Source organism: Galleria mellonella, unplaced genomic scaffold, assembly GCF_026898425.1.
Source record: "Galleria mellonella isolate WM207_F2 unplaced genomic scaffold, CSIRO_AGI_GalMel_v1 utg40, whole genome shotgun sequence".
Lineage (NCBI taxonomy): Eukaryota > Metazoa > Arthropoda > Insecta > Lepidoptera > Pyralidae > Galleria > Galleria mellonella.
In genome coordinates this window covers 4,860,570-4,877,189 of record NW_026442094.1, presented here as the reverse complement: position 1 = coordinate 4,877,189, position 16,620 = coordinate 4,860,570, and the positions used below count along the sequence as shown (strand labels likewise).

Sequence of the window (16,620 nt, the reverse complement as noted above, 5' to 3'; positions counted from 1 at the left end):
AATTAAAGAAGTTTTCCTTTTTAAATATACTTCACACGACTATTATAGGCTATTTGACAATATTGTAAAATAAATATGACGGTGATACACAACCCAAAGTAGTTACCACCGCCCATGAGTACCAGCAACAGCGGAGCAATTACATGTGTGTTGCCGGCTTCTTTATAGTCTTATGCCTAACATTTTTTTTTACATACACGTTTCAGTGACCTTTGTCACCTTTGTTTATTTTAATTAATATTACGCAAGTTCCCATACAAATCTCACTACATTAAATGCAATATATCGGTGCTAAAGCGTGCCATAGCCTATTTCGCTAGCGCAGCGCCGCGCCGACCGCCCCGAGCAAAGCTCTCAATTGTTCTAAAAACATCCAACCCACTATTAATTGCTTATATAAATGGTTTTAATGCGAAACATTAATTTCTAAGAATAATAAACGCTGTGTTATTTGTCACTGTATTTTTCATATTAATAATTTAGTATCATAAACAATTTAGATTGCATTCGGTGAAAAGTCGACTTCCATCGTCATAGTGTTGTGCGACCAATGTCTACAAAGAGAGTAAAGCCTTCTAATTGAAATAAGTAATAACCAAGTTGTAGAATCACCACACAAGTTTAGATCTGTATTATTTATATTCATTAATTAATTAATGTCATTTTGCAATTTTCGACTGAATGTATACTAAACTAGATATTTTTTTTGCAATTACCACCATATGTACTGGAATTAAAGCTTCAATTTAATTAGCCGATTCACTCAGTATCGCCAGCCCTTTACGCCAATATATCAATATTTACATATGACCCAACCGTAAAATAAATTTCCATGCGAAATCGAGTTTATTACATAAGCTGGGATAATAAACTAGGGCCAATAGGTATAAATAATGGCCACTGGACAGCCCGTTTACTATGCGACGTACGCGAATATTGAAACTAAATCATTTCAACGTAACCGCTGGCCACAATACAAAATAATAACAACACTAATGAAGTTTGATTAAAAACTGATTTATTATATTTATAATATTTTTATTTTAATTTCATAATTAAAATTCGCGTTTAAAAAAAAGTATTTATTTATTTTGGCGCGAATTTTCAATATGGAATCCTCACTTAAAATCATATGTACAAGAGTATGTACAGTACTTTTTTCTTCCGTTTTTACTGGCTTGGAAACAAAGTCATCTTCATTCTTGTTTATATATACAATCGTAATTGTATCACACACGTAATTATATTTTTATACCAAAAATAATTATAATAATAATTTACCAGAGGGAGACTTTGTACAAAAGTAGATTGCTTGGTTACCTCTATCCCTTTCGTGTTTCTACCGTGAATCAGTTGTGTCTGCATGGCTGTGTTTCAGTTTAAAGGCTGGGATATGACGTGCATTTACAGGGTACAAAGGAATAACACCCGAGTCCTCAGGAATGGCAACGCATGGGGGGTATTATGGGCGAAACAGTATACTCTGTTATGTCCATGGTACTGTTTACCATTGGTGGGCCGTCAGCCTGTTTGCCATTCTAAGTTGTATAAAAAAAATAGTTTTACTAGTTAGGATTAGTATCCAGAGCCGTTAAAAAACTTTAAGAAAAAAAAAATGTTTTTAGTCGAAAAATATATGCCTGTGTACTTACTTAGACTGGGTAGATATCAGTTTTATGTTATAGGGAAATGAGTATCAGATAAGTCGATTAGAATCATTACACAGTTGACATTATTATCTATAAGTCGTTAAATAATTAAATTTTAGTTATAGAAATCAATTATATCTGTAACTGTCTCAGTGTTGTCATAAATATTTCAATTAGTATGCGAGACTTACTAATCGAGTTTAACAATTAATAAAACGGTTGTAATGTAATAATTATTCGAAAGTGATTTGGTTTGTTCGTAGATAACTAAATATTATTAATTAATTGCAGCGGTTCCAATAATAGTATTTCCTTAATAGTAGGTTCTAATATTTTATCTAAACCAAGTATTTGTTATAGTGCCCATAGCTATTTTCCGCATAAATACTCCAAAATAAGGAAGTTCTATTAAAATTTTTTTTTGTGTTACATAATATTCTTACCTTTTCTGAATAGAATCCTATTTTTTGTATCTAAACAGTTGTTCCCCATTTTGATTTGGAAGTCGAATGTCTTTTATTAAATTATATCATCTTTTAGATTTTATTTTCCATTTTAGTGTTAATACAACTACAATTCTATTTGGGGTATAAAATATCAAAAGGGTCATAGTGAATAGGGTTATCCCTACTCGTTAGTAGCTTTATATATTTATTTATATTTTATATATTTACCCTGTAAATATTATACCATGGAAATAGATTCCTAAATACGTTAATCAGCATGTTCTTGTTAATAAAGCTAGGTTTGTTTTTTTTTATCATTCCAGCCACTTTGCAATAAGTCCCATGCCTTATTTTGTTTTTCTTTTTACATACTTAGATAAACAATGATTTAGTTTCGATCCTTAATCAAACCTCACTAGAGGTTAATTTAAACAATACATAGATGAATGGCTACTACGAAACCAAATATGATTGGCCTTTGTTTAATTGACGTATATGGGTTAAGCTACTTATAACATCTATTATTATAAATATAATTGTAAGTAGCTAGTTGGAAGTATGTAAGGTTGTTCACACATTAAGAAACTACTAAATATCAAATTTAGTTTCATTATAGCCGACTTTATAGTCTATTATTATTTTATAGTCTATTTGGTTAAAGTTTTGTCTGATTCGTATCGCACTTCTAATGGAGGTACTAAAAAGTTTTTTTTTTGTAAATGGATAATAATAATTATCTTGATGGAAAGGCAAAACTGACAATTAGATAGTTTGTTTATCCAGAATGTGGGTGTGTTGTTTACCTAAATCTAAAATACTAAACTATAGATTACATCCATTAACTTATGAAGTAGTCTTCATACCTTAATATGTGATTTATATTTTAACCAAACACGAAATAAAAACTTACGTAACAGTGTTACTTATAAATAGACGAGCTATAAAACTATGTAATGAGTACAGTATTATATCACTTGAAATCACGAGTATAACAAAGAGGTGTTAAGATCTAAAAGTGACGTGAGTACGGCATGTGAGCCGCAGGGTGGGGTAAGTCATGGAGAAAAAAATGTTTCTAAGATTACTGGATAGCGATTACAAGTTACTATAAAATCGTAATGTATGCGGAGGTACTAAGACGTAGAAGTGACGTGTGCGCGGTATGCAAGCCGCAGGGCGCGGCGAGTCAAGGTAAGGGGTCATAGAGAGAAAGGGAGGCCTAATGTCTGTATCAATTTTGTTATTAACTTATTAACTAAATATTCGCTAGTTCCTGGTTCGATATTCATGATGTTTTAGTAACGTATATGCCAGTGTACAACGTAGACATATATTTGTATGTTTATTGATAAAAATAAACGTTATTGTATGATGATGATCATCATCATCGTTATAGATTGCTGTTATCAAAGTATCCACTGATGGATTTGCGTCTCTCCCCGTATGAGTAAGATTATTACGATAGCTAGCTAAATGCACGATATTGTGGCGTTTTTTCTCAGTCACCAAATAATTATGTCTGTGACATTCGAGCACAGAAAGTATTTGTTTTGATATAATTCGACGCTAGAGAGCGTTGCAGTACATATATTTTGAATGAGTGCTTTATCTGATTTAGTAATCGGTGTCAAAAATTGGCAGTTATAATACTCTACTTTTCAGTGCTAACTTGACACACTTAGTAAATAATCATAAGATGTCTTTGACGATTTTCGTCATTAAAACTAATATTAATAAAAACGAAGTATTTAATTTTTTAAGTGTAATAGACTATCACGAAAAAGCAGCCGATTGGAAGAATCCTTTCCTGCATTAACAGCGAGTAATATGTGTGTATTTTATAAAAAAAAAAAAATTGCGAAGCCGCAGCGAGTGGGTAATTTAAAAATAGAACAGACAAAAAATTATTACATGTATAAAAAACAATTAATAAAAAGAAAGATATAATTTACGTATTTATCTTACGCACTGTTATTTTGATAAAAAACGTGCTAGATTTTTTTATAAATTATGTTATTTGTACGAATAGAATACATTTCTAAAAATTTAAGCGCAATGATTATTGTTTTACCATTTATTATTATTAAACTTCTTTCATTTTTATTATTATTCTATCCGCCTTTATCTGTCCACTGCTGAACATAGGTCTTCCCCATAATGGGGATTTTGCCAGTAGTTGCCAGGCTTCGCAGCCTAGTTGGCAACGGCAGCCCTCGCAGGCAGCTCATGTGTCAAGAGGGATGCTGCTACCTATTCCTTGACTATTAAGTTCTCTTAGTCACCTCTTAGAACACTCACGGGAACGGAAAGAGTGGGTCATTCTAAGCCGGAACCACAGCGCATTCTCTATCATAGATAGTATCAATATAATAGGTAAGTATTATAACATCTGCCGGGTTTAGCTTATACCTTATAAATACTTATAAGCTTTTAATGCGTAATGTACAAGGAATTTCGTTCAATACCGTTTGGCTGGTTCGTGTCTATGTTACGCCGTTGACATTGTCCTTTGATCTCCATTCAATAGCTCGAACTAGTGTTCAAGTCGGCCACGTATCACATGGCACGTAATTAGGGCAAGATAATTTATTGACCATATCACTTGCCGGATGTAGATGCGAAAAATGTAATGTAACTACATTTTAGATAATTCATTTTTCAAATAGAACCGGAAATTAGTTATTAATAAAAATAGTATTAAAGAGTAATAAAAGTGTATTATTTAAAATTAGAACCATTTAAATAGGTAAAATTTTGCGAGCCTATTCTTAGTATTTTAAGTTTAATCAATGTTATGGGACCAGCCGTGTAGATCCCAGCATAGAATGTGCCACCCCTTCCTTTCTTATGGGTGTCGTAAGAGGCGACTAAGGGAACTTAATAGTAGAGAGATGGACAGCAGAGTTGAGAGCCGTTGCTAACCCGTCTGCTAAGCGTGCCAACTACTGGCAAAACTCCCCTTTTGGGAAAAGCTTTTTTTCAATTATGGACAGTTAACAGCTGATATGATGAAGGGACTATTGTTCTATGTGTAAAATTCCGTGTTTGTATAATTACTTATAATTACAATACAATTACTTAAGAAAATTATTTCTTTAAATTAAAATTAAATATAAAAAAAGAAATTATTGTCTTTTTCCTTTTGTTTTGTTGTTGTTGTGTTGAGTCTAAGAGTCGCAGCATTAAGAAAAGAAAATTTATTTTATAGTTTTATTATTTTGGAACGAAATCCGAATTCTAATCAATAACGTGGTGTTCATACACATATAAAATAATAATTTTTATCCGGAATTTCGTCCGCGTGTGAGCTTCATGATTTCAGATAGAAAGCCTATGTCCTTCTTAATCCCATATAGTATGTGTATATCAAATTTCATAGCGATTGGTTAAGTCGATAAGAAGTAAGAAACAAATAAACACTTTCACCTTTATAATATTAGCAAGGATTCGTCATTATAAGTACCTAAAGATGATTCCAATTGTACAGGCTTTAACGTTATTCTATATTTAGATACAAAATATTTTATGTTCAAGATTAACATAAGAATTTGCCCCAATTACAAGCCTATGTCGGTAATATACTATACAATAATAAATGTACCGTTTCAGTAAATTTATTAATGTGTCGTAAATATGCAATGACCTTTACACTTTATAGTCATTACGTAATCATCCAAAGAATATATCTATATTATAGTTATTATGCTTTTCTATTCAAGTTTTTTTTTCATTTATTTTAATAATTTATTAAGCTCATAGTCATTTCAGCTGTTACTTATTTATCGCTGAATACCTGGCTCACAATTTGCCAAAAGTAGAGACAAAAAAAGCTTTAATACTTATAATAGTGTAAACGTTAAAGTAATAAATTCTTATTGAAAAAAAAAAAACAATAATAAGTGTTTTTAATATATAAATAACATACTAAAGTTTCTATACACGTTGAATATTATTGTATTGTTTAAAGTGTAATCAAATTCATTTACATGTAGGTAAATGATAATAAAAATAATTAAAAAATAAATTACGTTAAATCTGTGTTTAACTTTTAAATAAAATACATATTATTAGGTACTTTATCTTATGTTAAACTTGGAATATTGAAATACTTATTTAGATATAGCCTACTAAATTATTTATTATCCGTGTAATCCCGGCATAAAAAAGGCCACCTCTGCCTTTCTTGTGGATGTCGTAAGAGGTTACTAAGGTAGGTTATGGTGGAGGGATGGGCAGAAGCGTCCCTCTGAAAAAATCACCAAAAGTCGAACTGCGGTTGCCAACCCGCCTGCCAAGCGTGTCAAATTCTGGGAAAACTTCCCTTATGGTGGGAGGCTTTGTTCAGCAGTGGACAGTTTACGGCTAATACTATAAATAATTTTTAAGAAACTAGTTGTTTACCGCGACGTTATCTGTTACCTTCCTTACGCGTGACAATTTCGGGGTATCTTTACTAATATTTCTATAAATTTTCTTGTTTTTAATCACAGCTGTATTGATAGATCAGTCAGTCCGTCTGTCTACATTAGGAATCTGTGACTCAACACTACGAAGCCAAATCAACAATTATTCACAGGCGTGTTGCATTAATCTATGCTATCCGTTAAGTGTACAAATTAGATAAAGGTATATTATTTCTCACAGTGTTAATAAGTTTATCGCTGAGGCGTGATTTCGCTCAATTAATTTTGTGAATTTTGCGTTGACTAATAAATAGATATAATTAGTTGTAACTGGCGATTTAACGCGACTATTTGGGTTAATTGGGATAAAATGTATACTATACCTTAATCTAGTATTGTTAATTTCTTTTTGCATTTCATTATGTTTATCATTGTAAAATTATGACAAAAAAAAAAAAAACACCATTTTAGTGTTAGTATAGGAGTCTCAATAGGGATACTAAAATGTTAATTTAAATCATACGTAAAGTTATAAGTTTGTAAAGATATTCCAAACGCGAACTTTCCCATTCGTGTTTCTACCGTGAAGCAGTTGTATTTGCACGGCTGTGTTTCGGTTTGTAGGGTGGGATATGGCGTGAATTTACAGGGTACAGAGGAATAACACCTGAGTCCTCAGGAATGGCAACGCATGGGGGGTATCATGGGCGAAACAGTATACTCTGTTATGTCCATGGTACTGCTCATGTCTATAGGCGACGGTTACCACTTTCCATCAGGTAGGCCGTCAGCTTGTTCGCCATTCTAAGTTGTATAAAAAAAAAGTATGAATAGATTTAATACCTGGTTTTGGTTTTTTATGCTCGGTTTCCAATAATAATGTTTCGCGACGATTTAAGAAGCAAGAAAATCAATAAAATGCACCACTTCTAGATGGCGTACCAAGACAAAACGTACATTTGCTTTCTCTTGTTGTATTTTTTTTGTACAATAAAGTATAAATAAATCAGTTTAAAAGTTAGAATTTCAAGAACACGATTGCGAAAAACGCTTTCAAATTGGTGCAGTCTTTTTTGTGTGCTGTCGAAACAAATATATAAATAGATGACAGAAAGACAAAAAATCTAAAATTATTATTTTAGTTTCTATTGTTCCTACTGAAACCTCTCTCTTATGTAGAGACATCACCTAGTTACAATTTTATTGTATTAATAAGATTAATAGGAATTCTATACGAAACCGGCCTTTGTAATTTAGTTAAGCAAACAAAACGTTGTATTAGCCATACTATTGTCTGTAGCTGTCGTTATGCGAGCTTTATCTTAATTGACTACGATTTGATTCAGTATTGCTTTTTGCAAATATAATTTTGCAGTTGAGTGTCTCTCATTGGAATTCATATGACTTATAAATAAAACCTAGTATTGTATTGAAATAAAACTTTGCCAGCGACAAATTAAACTACATTTCTTGTTAATTATTTTAAGACTTATTACAGAAAGAATAAAGATTATATTTGTAGCACTAAATTGTAGCACTAAAAATGCCTAAGGGGACATGTTATGTCACATAATAATTTCATATACATGTCAAGTAGAAATGTAACAAGGATATGAGATTGTAATCGATAATTAATCCGAACGACGGCGGTAGGCTCGCCCTATGCCATATTGGACTTTAAAATGTTCGGCTAAAGGTGATATGCCCACATTTATCCGTGTGTTATTTTTTTTATAGTATTCTCAACTACGCTGGCGCGGTACCAGAGATGATGAATGGCGATAAAAGCAGGTCAGTTCGCCAATCGTGACGAATTCCACCAAAATTAACCAAATCTAGGGATAACCGAAAGGAGGGTGACCTGATAGGGTATATTGCTAGCAATGGAAACGAAATGTAGGGGAAATGTTAGACCCCTTTACTAACGATCCCTTTCCCCCGTGTTACGTTCACCACAACAACACCAGACGATAAATGCTTCTAACTATATATTATTTTATTAGATATTAAAGCTGTGACCAAATATTTTTATCGTTAAATGTACTTATAATTTAAGTTAAAGATATTTACTAGAAGGAGACTCTACAAAAGTTGTCTGCTTGAGTATTTTTGTCCCATTCGTGTTTCTGCCAAAGCAGTTATGTTTGCATGTCTGTGTTTCGGTTTAAAAGGTGGGTTATGGCAACGGAATACACAGTACAGAGGCATAACGCATGAAGGGCGATACAGTACACTCTGTTATGTCCATGATACTGTTTATGTCTATAGGCGAAGGTTACTACTTTCCATCGGGTGGGCTGTCAGTTTGTTTGCCTTTCAAAGTTGCTTAAAACAAAAATGTTCGATGTTTACGTGTCAAGATGGAAAGGGATAGATAGAAGAAACTGATACGTTCCTTGATCCTTATCTACACTATATTTAGCGTATTGATCTTGTCAGAATATGAAAGTAGTCTGCATATATTTGTAACCTTGGAAAGCGCCATTAGACTGTTAACAGTGTTATACGGCGAGCTTTTAATTATAAATCAATAAATATCACTAACAGTATTATTTAGTATCATCTAGTCCTAAACTAAGCAGAGCCACCACATGTATTTTTTTTTTAATGGATGATAATAGAATAGTAACACCACCTGAGTTATCGGTAAACACTGGCGGGGCACCAGTGAGTCATGATAGGTAAGAATGAAGCAGGCCAGTTAGTCTATCATGACAAATTCAACAATAAATCCGTCATAGTCGTAGAATACTGACGGATCTATTATATATATATGTAATATTTGTCAGATCCGTCAATATTCTACGACTATGACAAATTAATTACGATGGTTTCCAGGGAGAACTATGTAGAGGTCAACCTAATAGAGTTTATTGCAAGCATTGGGTCTAGTCTCTATTACTAACAATCCCTTCTCCACCCACTGTATGGTACTAGATATCTAATTGTTCTAATACCAAATATCTACCTACGCTTATGTAATAAGCGTAGGTAGATATTTGACTTACATAAGAGTTATCGTAGAAGGGATATACGATACATAAATTTTATTTTTACAATTATATAATTTCTCTTTGCCGTGTGGTCCTGGCATAGAATGGGCTACCTCTTCCTTTCCCGTAGGTGTCGTAAAAGGCAATTAAAGGATTTTAATAGTCGAGAAATGGGCAGCAGTATTCCTTTTAAAACTTCACCAAAGCCTAACTGCGGTTGCCAATGTGTCTGCCAAGCTTGGTAACTACTAGCAGAACCCTTCTTATGGGGGACGTCTCAGTTCAGTAGTAGATAGTTAACAGCTCCAATAATAATATAATTTCTATAGAGAATAAATTTATAAGTTTGTGTACATGTATGTTATTTAAACGGTACTTTATAACTTTAGTACAAAGATACAACAATATTGATACATTTATTTTGAAACATGGAAGTAAATCTTTGGAAAATATTTAGTTACAAATAAGTAAGCCTTTTGTAAATATATTCCGCTGACGTAAACAACATAAACTTGTAACTAATTGTCAAATAATAATGAATGCCTTTAATGAGGTCACGGTTCAACCTAAACCTTTAACAACACGCTCCAAGTGGCCATTAATCAAGCAGTGGGCAGTGCTAACTCTAATCAAATTAAATGCTTCGTTAAGATGCAAGATAGAGACTAATCGAGTGTACGCTGAGCACAGAGTTGCCAGGTGCGACTTTTGATTTCTCACTAAATTTTTACTAATATTAGTACTTATTTACTTTTTATAAAAAGTGAAAGTTAGTTTGCTTTTTTTTTTTAATAACGACTTAAACAATAATCATGTAATTTGGTATATATGTATAGGCTACTTACTACTATAATTATTCTGGTTAATCAACATATCCTGATCACGAGAACGAAGTCGCGGGAAAAAGCTAATTTCGAATATTTCTCTTCAAATTGATACAAATGCCTTAACTATATCCAATCGTAAATTTCTTAAATTTTACTAAATAATCGCAATGTAAGGCGAAAAAAAAAACTTCTTTTTACTAAAGATTGGGGAAAAATAGCCAATCTGGCAACTACGGGTGCGCGTGCGCCAACGGGGACTATGTTTTGAGTGGTGACACGCGCGCACTCGATAATATTGTCAGCTGTCGAAGGAATGTTGGTGTCGATCGCCCGCGAGAGATAGCAGGAGCGATGCTTCGAATTCTTTATACAAGAATATATTGTTCAATTGGTCGAGTGAAATGTGCTTCTTTCAAAAGGACATTATCTTCATTTGTTTGACACTACAATACAGTATGATTAAAAGTTGAATTAATATTATAAATGTAAAAGTTGGTAAAGATTTTTCAATGATTTGTTAACCTCGCCTGTGCTATTTCAATCACATTTTTGTAATTTGGTACGCAGATGGACGACATTCTCGGTTAACATATAGGTGGGTAGGGGGGGGGGGGTTATTAGTAATGGGGACGATAATCCGCATATTTTTTGCAAATATCGTTAGCAATATCTCCTGTCATGTTGAATTTCACGCGGTTCCCTTTGGAAACCATCGTCTATAATTATTGTTAAGTATTCGTCATGGGCCAACTGTTCTCGTGAACTCATCCATCGTCGCTCTGGTGGCACTGGTGCTCTGCCAGCGTTATCATTTATTAAAAAATATACCTACAATACTTTAATATTAATTCGCACAGTATATAATGACGAGGTACAGATAAATAATTCAGCCGCTTAAAAACATAGAGAACTTGCTTCAAAGAGTTTATTACTATTTAATTTTGGATAATAACTTTCTATGTTAGAAGCCATGCTCTGAGGACAAAGGGTGCAATTTTTCACGCGAAGATAACGTGGCAACTGAGACACAAGGAGTAAAGAGGTGTCCTATTAGAGCCGGGCCGTTTTGCTATGTGGACCACCATGGGAGAGTAAAGTCAACTTAGACCGTGATATGTCACGTCTCGCTGTTGGACATTTGTTACTTTTCTAAGTGCTGTGATTACAATAATACGGACGGAATACGAAGTTGTTTTATAATGGCCTGCGCAGACGATGAGCATTTAGTACTAAATTTTCTTTGTGTGAGCCGCGTACTTGTACAATACAAATAATGTGTACACCAAAGATCGTCACAGTCGGACCTAACGTCAAGGAATGTCTAGCATGTACTTGCCAATATTAGAAATATGAATGTGTTTAGAAATTTTATTTTATAACTATGATAATTTTATACAAAACTCAATAATTACTGAGTGCAAGTTGTAATTTCTTTTTTACTATTGAAAGAGTCCCGTGATTATCACATTGCCTTTAATTGGTGCAGATTATATTTAGATGGTTACATAAGCAGGAAGGGAGTTCTACTCTTTGGCGTACGCGTGATGAAGAAAGATGCAAAACGCAATAAGAAATAGTCAAGCGTCTAATCATAATTAAATATTTAATATCACTTTGTTATTTAATCAAATTATGTTCTAACTACAAAAACGTAAAAAGATAATGAATAACGTCTTGAAATTTGAAATATGGCACTCATATCCCCTTATTTATAAAAACATAAAAATTCTCATAAATCTATTTTAGCTATTGAATTGTTTCTCTCTTTTGTATTAAATTATCAATTTGAATAAAGTGCCAAAACACTGTTATAGTTAAAATAGGTTTCGCGTACGTTTTAGTTTTCATGAATAAGAGAGATAGTATTTAGGATAAAGGATATGAGTATTTTTTCCCTCGGTTAATCGATACATCCCAATCACATGGACAAAGGCACCAGCATAAACCAGCTTAAAAATATATAAACAAAGCAACAAAACAATATTATTAATACTCAATTATCCCCATAAGCTTTCCATATGCAGCACAACTATATAGGTACAAAATGTTCCAACATTAGTGCAGTACAAAGAGAATGGCCATGCATTTCTCATACATTTGTTACATCTATTGTTGTCGGCCCATCATAGAGGCGGTGACCATTTATTAAAGACATATTTGGACAACGGCCGACATGTAATAAATAAAGGCATAGAAGCAGGATTCGAATCCATAGTGGACGTTAGTTACGCCTATATGTAGTTGAGAAAAAGAAAAAAAAAGCCTCGTTTAATATCAAACAGGTTTTTCTTATCTATACATCTCTATCGTATTAATATAGATTGAAAAAATCTGACAGCAACACTGGCAGTTAAGAATGTGTTCAGTCATACGTTATAAAAAAAAATTAAGTAGAGTATTCCATTTTTAATTTTTTTAACAGTGCATCGAGGTTCGAGGGATGCGATTAATGAAATACTTGTTTAAATTTAAAAATAAATTGTGTATTTTATAACTTGTCATATTATGGTTCTATATCGCATGACCATTATTATTGTCATGATACCGCAAGAGAAGAAAATATATACAAAGCGGAGACTTGAACCCTCTTAAAAAAGAAGGAGGTTCTCAATTTGATTGTATTTTTTTTAAGTTTATTATCTCACAACTCCGATAGTTGTAAACCGATTTGGATTTTTTTTTACCTGAAAAAAATATACTTTAAGATTTGACCCTTAAAATAACCGGTTTTGCTACAATTTAAGTCGGTTTTTTTGTGGAACAATTATTTTGTTTAATTCCGCTTAAATTAAAGAAGGTAATTTTGATTTAATTTAAGCGGAATTAAACAAAATCATTCTAATTTATTTTAAGTAGAATAAAACAAAATAATCAATAGACTAGAAGTTAGTATTACGATTATATGTTTAATAAGCATAATTAGAAAAATAAAATTTATTTCTGAAATAACAATGTTGGAAAAAAAAAACGGTACATACTGTTTTATGGGAATTAAACACAATGTTTGGATTCATTGATAGAACACTTCCTTAAAAAGATACTAAAGATTCGATATCATCTTTTATATATTTGCTTAGTATATTGGCACAGTATACAATTATTACACTCTGCAATTGCAACACTAACCATGTAATATTATTAGGTCTTCATAATACATAATATATTATAATACTTTACGCAAGAGATTGAGGCAACCGCATGATACGATTATTTGCCTGCATATATTTAAATGCGCAATGTAAAGCTATCATTATAGACATCATATAAAACAAATTGTTTCAATAAAGCTGTATTACTAATATAATAAAATTGCAGCTAGATCATGTCTGTACATAGAAGATATTTAAGAAATAATTATATATGTGTGGTCCTATATAAACTATAGAAGTAAAATTATTATTGTTTAAACTTTTGTCAGTCTCTGTAGTTTGTTCCGGAATGGTACAAAAACTACAGCAGTAGAATGTCGATTATCCGAATATTCGATTATCAGTTGTTACAATTACATACAGTTGTTAGAATTGAAGCATAACAGGAGCTTGGCCGCAATGAAAAAATGCGATTCATTACGTCAAAGATTAAAAACTATTTATATCCAACCAAAATTTTAAATAACATAGGCATTATGTAATATATATCTATTATCTTTATAGCTCGTAATTTTTTTTTTATATCATATTATCTAAATACAAATGTAAAGCCCAAAATATAAAAACAAAATGTAATAAATAAATATTAAAATGTAACTATTATTCGATTTGACTTTGAAATCGATTATCCGGATTTTCGGTTATACGGAATAGCAATTTTTTTTTATTCCGATAATCGAAGTTCTACTATATTAAAAATTTGTTCACAATTGTGTTCCTGAATGTATAACTTAAAATTTTGTATATGTTTCATTTTGTTACTTACGCCTAAGAAGTTGCGGGCAAAAGTTAGTTATATCTATCTATCAATACTAGAAAAATGCTAATATGTAATAAATACTAATGTAGTTATAATCCTACTACTAAATATAATAAATAAATGTAAAAATTTATAAAGATGTTATTAAAATCGACTTAGCATATTTTAATTCTGTAATGCAGGGTTGGCATTAAATAAATATTTTCAAAAGTGATTGTTTTTCACGATAAATTTATCACTAATGTCAATCATTAAGAACTAACTAGCTCTCAAGTACGGTTCTTGGGACATAATAATGTATTTGACAATTCAATGGAAGGAGCCGTCTACCTTTAAATGTTGTGGCATTTTGGATTATCACGTAGTTTGTATATTGAATGAATAAGCGTCCTCGGTCATTTGAAACGGAACCTAATTTGTTTAATAGTTACTTGTAGTTTAATCACCATCAACGTGCCTGGTTCATATTTATGTTGGAAAAAGCTTTTACCCGTGACTTCGTCTGCGTGACCAGGATGTGTTTAGTTCATCATCATCATTATTTCAGCCATTATCTGTCCACTGCTGGATATAAGCCTCCCACATAGACCGCCATAAGGAGCTCCTGAGCCAACTGCTGAGTTCACTGACTTCCTGCAATGCAACTGAGGTCGTCATTCCATTAAGTGGGGGTCGCCCTACAGTGCGTTTGCCCGTACGAGGTCGAAACTCAAGAATTTTTCTTCCTCATCGGTTGTCGGTTCTTCGAGCTATGTGACCAGCTTATTACCATATGTTTAGTTACAGGGATAACAAGAAAGGCTATGTTCGTTTTCATCCCATTATTACGTGTATACCAAATTTTCGCCATATGGTCCCGGCATAGAATGGGCCACCTCTTCCTTTCCCATGGGTGATGTAAGAGGGATTAAGGGAACTTAAGGGTTGAGGGATGGGGTCCCGCGTTCAGAATTCAATATTTTCAATCTAAATTGTTATATACGAAGACGTTTTTACGTTCTACCGGTTGTATACTTTACGTATCCATCGAAGCACGAAATGTAAAATTCTTCAAACGAGTGATTTTAGGATTCAAAATTTTAGGCTAGGTTTCGATTTTAGGATCGTCAAAGAGCAATCAAGCGATACCAAACCAGTTGACGGTATAGCGAAAACTGCAACGTTGTGATGACAACTCTCCGTCCACAAAATCTTCACGCAATAATTACGAAATCCATAATTACATATTGTGATCTACATTCGGTACTAGTGATGTTGCCCCAAATTTACCCGTAATCGATTTTTTATTCCGAACGCCGTGTAGACAACAATAGGGCAACTAAGTGGCGTCAAGGATAACAAACAGTTGTGATTGTCGCAGTAACAGGCACGATTACATGAGATGTGTATCTGCCACTTAGTTATAACGAGCGGACACCAATTAGGCAAATCAATCTAGGGTTGCCAACATGTAAGTTTAGTTGAGTATTTATTTCCGAAGGATGTACTTATTTCCTATGTCTATAAAGATTAAAATTGAAATGTACTTTTTTAATAGTTTTTAAAAAGAACTCTCAATTAGATTCGATTGTATTTTGTAATGAATTTTACGTAAAGTGATAATCGTCGCCTACAGACAATTTTATTAAAGTTTAAAATAATAATAATTATAACAGATTATTTAACTGATGCTAGTAGTAGATTATTAAAATACAAAATTATTAATATATAAAAGAAGTCTGTTTGAATCGAAGCATTTGGTTTGCGTTCCATTGTTTCTGGCTATTTGCCCAATTGGAAACAGGCATGACAGATATATATGTATGTATATATGTACAAATAAGAGTAATGATCAGGGTTTTTCACAAGACAATCCAACGGTAATAATCAAAATTAATTAATTGTAATTTTCAATCGTTATAAAAACAATATAGTTTTAAGTTGTATGATAAAGTTTTAAGACTGAACATATTAAATTAGGTACTATTAACAAATTTTGTTTTAACAATATTTTTTAAAATATACTTTTAATATGCAAAGAACATTTTGACAACCATGAGCAGAATAGTGAAGTTCAACCACTTTCCAAATGAATCGATGAATCGATTTTGAGTTCGTTATGTAGTACGATTGTAGATTAATGAATAGAATCGTATAACTTACAAGGGGATCTGAATAATCGACACCTAGATCGCAATCGGTTTTCTCGATTTATAACGATCTGCTGTGTTTCCTGCTTTGTAGACCAACGATCGCTTATCTAACGCTAGTGAGCATTTATAAATGGCATGTTTCTTGTAGAACAAGCGTGTGACGTAGGGAATTAGTTGCAGTGTTTAGTGTCTAGCGTATGTTTGTTTGTAAACTATAAACTAAGCTATTACTTTAGTTACGAGCTCGGAGAGGAGAAGTGT

At 32.5% G+C, this 16,620-nt stretch overlaps 1 protein-coding gene across 1 annotated transcript in view; it reads right to left on the bottom strand.

The window, feature by feature from the left end:
• LOC113520385 (tRNA (adenine(58)-N(1))-methyltransferase catalytic subunit TRMT61A) overlaps positions 1 to 16,620 on the bottom strand; it is a 91,953-nt gene that overhangs the window by 71,990 nt on the left and 3,343 nt on the right. The window lies entirely within an intron of this gene.